Below are 8,033 nucleotides of genomic sequence, written 5' to 3'. Positions count from 1 at the left end.
CTAGTTTTCCAAGGTTTGGGCCACCCCTGTCTTGCACATAGCTCCATCAGTGATTTAGTTATGTACGCTAGTCATAATATAAAAGGGAAATATTGATGTTAACATGGTTATCTTACCGCGTTAATAAATGGCTCATACATTCCATCCGTAAGGTATGCTGCGTTGTTCACGAGTCTACAAAAGTTTTGTATCCAATTGACTATATAAACATCGTGGGGTCAATTGACAATTTCTGACCAATTGTATCAATGCTCTACATATTCAGTTTATAATAATCACTATATTTCATCTAAAAATTCATGGCATGAATAGTGACACTAGGCCAAATTTATCCGTTCACTTTGTAATAATTCCTATATTTCAATTAGAACTTTAGGCCATGGATAGTGACACTACGCCTGATTGATCCTCGCGTCCAGATTTAGTATGTAATAATTCCTACTAGCCATACCCGCGCGGCGGCACGCCGCGCCCCGTCGACACTGTATGTGTGTGTACTATTTTTTGCCCAGTTCTTGTAGTATCTTCTCTAGAAGGTACATTCTTTTTTTAAAATATCCAGTGCTTGTTTTTTTATATGGGCCGAAAAAAGGCTAAGGTTTAAAATGTCGCATAGAGTCTAAATTGTCAGAAAAGATGTTGGCTAGAAAGGTTGGAACATTTTAATAGTAAGGGTGTTTTCTGTTTTGTAATTTGGGAAAACTTACAACCAAGTCGCCTCTTTTTTTTAGTGTCATAAGAATGTAAATGGAGGTAACAAATTTTATAGGGAGTACCAAAAATGACGGTACTTATTTATAGATAGTTGAACTTGCTAGTGGATTATTTTAATATAGAACATAGGTGTGATGTAAAGAAAAAAGTGATGTTCTTTGGAAGAAAATAACAATGAGGTACATTATGTAGACATGTAAACATTACACTGACGGGTAAATCATGCCTAGTAAAACAGAACATGAATTTATCCGGTTAGGTACATACAACACATTACATGAATAAAAAAGATAAAAAATTTTTTTGTCATGATACTAAGTCGACGGTCTATAACATCCCATTGGGGCTCCCTACTGCGATAGTGTTGTGCTTGGGCAAATTTGTTGGAGCTGGACATGGTTAAGTGAGATTAGGATATGCATCCCGAGTCTTCCAAAGAGAAACTACCAGAGAGGATCAGACGCATGGCAAATAAATAAATAAATACATGCACGTAGTCAAGTAAATCCCACCGTTGCATCCATACAAATCACCGGTCAATGTAAGGGGGCTACCCTAAAAATGCAAGGGGACAAAACATGTGTTTGACCAAATAGCCAAATCGGAAAGGAAAATACAACGCACACAAGCTACTGGTACCCAGTAATACCATGTGTTCATTTGATATTCACTAATGTGGGCAGTAAAAAAACTCTAAAAAAGTCCACAAAAGAAAAAGAAACAGAACCAAGGATTAGAATGACTCAAAAGGCAAACAAATCAGAAACAAAAACGGCTGGATTGCGTTATGACAGCTATCAACAGAACTTGTCATCCACCAACTGAATTTGCTCGCATTCATGTTGTGTCCATTCAGTTTCATGTTGTGTCTGTCTTCAACAGCATTATTATGTCGAGCACAGCCTCGGCGCCACCGGCTGCCAGCAGATAAAAACGGAGAACTGAAGAAAAGAGATTCCCAGCGGGGCAGCGGCTGCAGAGCAGATAGCATGGGTGACGAACAGCGAGCCGGCCGTAATTACCTATAGAAACTACAAAAAATAGTGCGTTTAGGAACTGCAAGGCAAATATGCTCACCGGCGGACTGACGGACATGTATGAACACGCTGCCCACGTGCATCAAGAACAAGAAGAAGATTAGCGCAGTTCCTCCGCCAAGCTGCACGGTGAGGGGAGGTCGAGTTGGATCCAGCGGACGCCGGCGCGTGCATGCGCCTTCTTCCTCTCCTGGAGCTCGACCCACGGCGCCGGCGGGTGGAGCTAGGGCAGCGCCCTCGGGCGTCGAGGCGACCAGCAGGAGCTCGAGAAGGCCGACGTTGCTGAACGGGCCTCCGACGCCGCCAAGCTCCATGACGGAGCTGGTGAGCTCCACCGGCAAGGCGGTCTTCCGTGCAACAACTCTGGCTGCTTGGCCGCCACCCGGTCCCATCCTGCTGTCGCTCCCGGCGACTTGCTGCTGGTGTAAGTCGTGGCCTGTGAGTCTGTGACTGCGGTCACGGGCGAGGCGTGAATTGAATCAGAGGGGAAAGTGAAGAATTGGAGAAGAAACCATTACGACTGGATGAGGAAGCAGCCATCGAGCACCGAATGGCCGGGTACGCTGCGTCCTGGAACCCGTCGGCCGTCACCACGATGTGGAGGTCGCGCCCGAACGCCGCATGCGCCGCGTCGAACAGACGCTCCACCTGCACGGGGTCCGACACGTCCGCGCACACGACGACCGCGCGGCCGCGTTCAGGGATGCGACCAGCTGCTCCGCGGATGTAGCCGACGACGATGCGAGCGTCGAGGGATGCGAGGTGCGCGGTGACCCACGCGGACGACGACCAGACCGACAAGACGGACGACGATGAGCAAACATAGCACTATCCGGCGAATCAGTAGAACCAACACCACGCCTTGAGCCACCGCGACGACCAACCAAAAGAGCACAGGAGCCACGAGGACGCGCAGGACGCCGCAAACCATCACGACTGCGAGAAGGAGCAGCCATCAAGCAACAGGAGAGAAATGAAGGCACATGCACGACCAGAAGAGGAAAGGCAGCATATTTATAACACCATAGCATGCCAGACAACTCTAGAAACCACGAGTACATCAACACCGACATAGAGCGACGCACATTCTCTGGAAATACTCCCTCCGATCCCATTTAGTCTGCGTATAACTTTTTCCCGAAAAATCCGGAATGGTCTGCGCGTTCGGTTCAGCCACCCATTCTTTCCTGGAATACCCCTCCTCCTTCGCTTCGCCTCCTTCTCTCGCATTAATTAAGCCAGCTAGCTCGCCTCCTTTTTCTTCCTCGTACAGTACGCCAGCACGCATGCGTCCTCCTCCTATCTACTCGCCTTCTACTCCATCTTCTTCTCCTCCCTCTCAAGCTCAACCTCATGGAGTCTAGCTACTTGTGGGAAGACAGCCAGCCTGTAGAAGACAGCGAGCTCGTGCTTGATAGCCTGCTTGCGGAGGACAGCATGCTCGCTGACTGCAGCGCCCCGGACGACGGCGCGCTTGACGACGGCGACGTCCATCCGCACTACGGCATTCCCGCAGAGGGCGCCGTCCAGAAGGACGACGGAGCACTCAAGAACGGCGTCGACCACTCGCGCGACGGCGTTCCCACGACAGGCGGCGTCCTGCAGGGCGATTGCGCACTCGCGGACGGCGTCCTCCAGCTGCCTCACGGCGTGTCCGTGGAGGGCGGCGTCCTGCAGGGCGATTGCGCGCTCGCGGACGGCGTCCTCCAGCTGCCTCACGGCGTGTCCGTGGAGGGCGGCATCCAACAGGGCGATGGCGCGCTCGCGGACGGCGTCATCCACCCGCTCGGCGTCCAGGTGGTCGCGGAGGAGGGCGACGTCGTCCTCCCGGCGCTCGCTTCGGGAGGCCATGCGTTTGCGGAGGGCGTCGCCTGCGACGGCGGCATGCATGCAAAAGTACACTCGCCGGAGGTCATGCGTTTGCGGAGGGCGCGCGCTGTTCTCGCGGCCGCCGCCGACGTCGGCACGGCTCGGATCACTACCCCCGCTTCCGCCTGGGGTGTCCGCGCTGTGCACGCCGTCCGCAGGGCTCGGACCACCGCTTCCGCTTCCGCCTGGGGCATCGGCGCCGTGCACGCGGTCAGCAGGGCTCGGACCACCGCTTCCGCTTCCGCTTCCGCCTGGGGCACTGGCGTCGTGCACGCCGCGTTCGTCGCCATGGGCATGCTCCGCAGCAGCGTCTTCTGGAATTTAAACGTGGGCAACAGATCAAGAAGGGAAGATAAAACGGCATAAGATCAAAGGGAAAAACTCGATCCATACCGTCATCGCTCTCCTCGAACACATACACGTAATGCATGTCTTCAGCATTGCCATCATAGTGTTCTTCAACCTCGTTCCAGTTAATGGCGGAGTTGAGGTCGAGGTGATCCATTGCATCCTCGTGCTGATGCAGGGAAAAGCATACGGACTAAGGAGAGGTGTGTAGGCTGGTCTTTCCATGGAGCTTGATTTATAGACATGATTTTTTGGTTTTGGAGGGAACTGCAAATCCATGGCGCTGGCGGCCGGTAAGCTAATTTTCGAAGCAAATTTTCGAGGCTACTTCATGGCGCTCTGCTTGTTTAGGAGGGAAGTGAAATTGCGCTGTGTTGCGTTTAGGAGGGAACTTGAATTGTTGGCGCTATACAGTTTTGATCGAAGCAAAAATCTGTGGAAGATCACATCTCTTTTGAAGAGAAGATTGCTATCTCTACTCGAGCTGCTCATAGGCCAGCGTCACGGCATGCACGTCGTGTGAGAGAGAGAGATAGACAGCCATGCAACATGCAGAGAGAGGAGAATGCGGGCGGAGAGCCAATGGGTTGCATGGGGGCATTTATTGCTGCTTTGCTCCTCCCGTCCACGCGCATGCGCAGAGGGGCATTTTTGTCCATATAGCATGCAGCGAGCCCACCTCTTGGTATCCGGGTCTGCTCTTAGGCGCAGACAAAAAAGAATCGGAGGGAGTACCAAGCAAAGCGGCAGCGATACATCATTTTATATGGTGAAAACGACAGAGCAAGCACCGTGCGAAATATCCGGGTGGCGCAACCGCACCGCTTCGACCAATCAGCTTTGACTGTCACATCACCGCTACCGCTCGATATATCAGCGCACATATCTTGTCGCTTTACTCTTGGAAGCAAACGCAACCCTCCTAGGCACTTCCGATTGGTGGACAGTGTAGTTCGACCGGTCCGATGCATGGCACCGCCCGACACAACTTGTCGTCTTCCACCTGGAATCAAGTGCCAATTAACTGGTGGCCCATTGTGGTCATATCACTCCTATGGTTTCCCATTTACTCCCGGAGGGGGTATCCTATTTGCAATATGCTGATGACACAATTATCTTGGTGGAGCTGGACGACACTTGTATTGCCAATCTTAAATTCATCTTGCTCTGTTTCGAAGCTGTATCGGGCCTTAAGATTAATTTCTCTAAAAGCAAGGTCTTAGTGACAGGTGTTGATGATGCGGAAGCCTTGCGGGTGGCAAGGCTTCTTAACTGCTCCTTGGGTTCCTTCCCCTTTAAGTATTTAGGCCTCCCAATCTCTCCTGTCTTGCTTCACTCTAAGGACTTTGCTCCGGCGGTCGCTAAAGTGGGAAACAGGGTGCTCCCTTGGAGGGGGAGATATAATACCAATGCTGGCAAAGTTGCTCTAATTAACTCCTGCTTATCTTCTCTTCCTATGTTTCTTATGAGCTTCTATCTTCTCTCGGCTGGCGTCCATGCTGGCTTTGACAAACATAGGGGAGCCTTTTATTGGAACTCCGCGGATAACAAACGGAAATATAGGCTGGTCAAGTGGCAACATATGTGTAAGCCTAAAAACCTTGGGGGGTTAGGCATTATTAATACTCAGGTGATGAACAGATGTTTGCTTATTAAATGGTGGTGGAAAATTATGACTAGCGAGGCTGATACCCTTTGGTTTTCGATTCTCAAGGCTAAGTACTTCCCACATTCTAGCCCGCTGTTTGCCTCCGCTCGTTGCGGATCTCAATTCTGGAAGTCCCTTGTCAAAGTCAGACCTATCTTCTTGGATCATGTTAAATTTATCGTGGGTAACGGGACTGCGGTCCGCTTCTAGTTGGACTGGTGGTCTGGGGATGCCCCCCTAGCTGTTAGTTTTCCGGTTTTGTTCTCTTATTGCCCTGAACCTCATATCTCCATCGCGGAGGTGGCGGCTAATAACTGGGATCTGGCTTTTCGTCGTTCCCTGTCTCCTGAAGAGTTGGAAGACTGGCAAAGTCTCTCTGCCCTCTTCTCTGTGCTCTCGGAGTCGTCTGACACTATGGTTTGGCCTCATTCGGCCTCTGGCAGGTTTTCGGTTAAGTCGTTGTACTCTAGGCTTATCGGTGGTACCCCTTCGCGTAGATTTTCTTGTGTCTGGAATTCCAAAGTCCCTCCTAAGATTAAAATCTTCCTTTGGCAAGCTTTTCGTGGCCGCCTCCTGGCGGCCGATCAGATTAAAAAGCACAATGGGCCAGGCTCGGAGTTCTGTCATTTATGTGGTGCCTTGGAAAACTCGGAACACATTTTTTTCATTGCGTGCTGGCTAAGTTGGTTTGGAGTTGTGTCAGATCTTGGCTTCAGGTATCTTGGAACCCTTCCTCATTCTCTGAGCTTAGAAACCTAGCCAAAGTTTTGGTTGGGGTTACCAAGAGGGTGTTCTGGGTCGGCCTGGGTGCCTTATGCTGGGCTCTTTGGACTATTAGGAACAAATTTACTATTGAACATATCTTCCCGCCTAAGCCGGCTGACGTTCTTTTCAAATCATGCATACTATTGCAGCAGTGGAGATCATTGACTAAGGATGAAGATCGGGATGCCCTGGACCTGCTCATCGCCAAAATCCGGGCTTCGGCATCCCACATCTCCGGGCTGGTCCCCGTCGTCTAATCAGGGTGTCGCTGTTATCGTACTTTGGTTCTAGTCGTCTTCCTCCCGGCCTGCGCGCCGTGTATGGCAGGTTGCCTATACCCTTTTCTTCCGTTTGCTGGTCTGAAACTTCTGTTTGGTGTACTGCGTTGTTTCGCCTATTGGTTTCGTTCTTGTTCGGGTCTGTGGCGCTGCCGTGTGGCTTTATTTATAAAGTCGGGCTATGGCCCTTTCTCTAAAAAAAGAAGTGTTAGTGTATGTAGCTTGTGTGCGTGTGTGTGTTGACACAGCAGTCACCATGAGCGGTTGTGCTCAGAGACTAGCCATGATGATGGCAGTAGTGGGGCGATTGGTAGAGGTAGTGGCACACGTCCCGGCCACGGCTGTGGTTCTGTAAGTGTATATATGCCCAGCCTTTGTGCTAATGAAAGTGTGCTGAATCCCTAATCCCTCCAACATGGTATCAGAGGCAGAGGTTCCCCCTGCTGCGCACGATCCTCCTTCCGCTGCCATGGATACTAATCCAGTCCAAACCCCTCCTCCCTCTTTCGATGGCGACGATGGCGCTCTGTCAGTCGCCGATGAGCCTGTCGATGGTGCATCACCACCTCCCGCGCCCGCAGCGCTCCGCATCGCCCCCGCTACCCCGGCCGCCGTGGTCGTGCCAGTTGCGCGGGCTGCCATCACCCAGCCTGCTCCCCCCTCCGTCCTTCAGACGGTTGATATCCGGCGCCTCGTCCCGGTGGTGCTTGACCTCACCACTGGCAACTACGCCCAGTGGCGCCGACACTTCGACACCGCACTGGGCATGTTCGGGCTCCACGACCACGTCGACGCCGACGCCCTGCACCGCCCCGACCACCCCGACTGGCTGATGGCCGATCATGCCGTCGTTCATTGGCTCTCCACCACCATCTCGCCTGACCTTCTCGATGCGGTCATGCAACCAGAAGACACCACTGCCGCGGTCTGGGCCGCCGTCGACGCCATCTTCAGGGCCAACCAACTCTCCCGCGCCGTCTACATTGACGCGGAGTACCATGCCCTCGTCCAAGGTGATCTGACCATCATGCAATACTGCACCAGACTCAAGGTCTACATGGATCAGCTCCGCGACCTGGGGCAGCCGGTCTCTGAACCGCGACAGGTGTTCCATCTGCTACGCGGACTGAACCGCCAGTACCACGCTGCCATCCCGCACATCACGTCGCGCGATCCTCTTCCTTCCTTCCTAGAGACGCGCTCGTTCCTGCTGCTTGAGGAGCTCCGTGCCGAGCAGGCGGCTCGTCACCAGAGCGCCCATGCGCTGATCGCCGCGCGCCCTCTGACATCGGCGCCCGCCGCCCCTGCAGTCGACCCATCGGGCTCCGGTGGCAGCCGTGGACGCGGCCGTGGGAAGAAGCGTGGTCGTGGTCA

Source organism: Triticum dicoccoides, chromosome 1B, assembly GCF_002162155.2.
Source record: "Triticum dicoccoides isolate Atlit2015 ecotype Zavitan chromosome 1B, WEW_v2.0, whole genome shotgun sequence".
Classification (NCBI taxonomy): domain Eukaryota; kingdom Viridiplantae; phylum Streptophyta; class Magnoliopsida; order Poales; family Poaceae; genus Triticum; species Triticum dicoccoides.
This window is presented reverse-complemented; position numbering follows the sequence as displayed.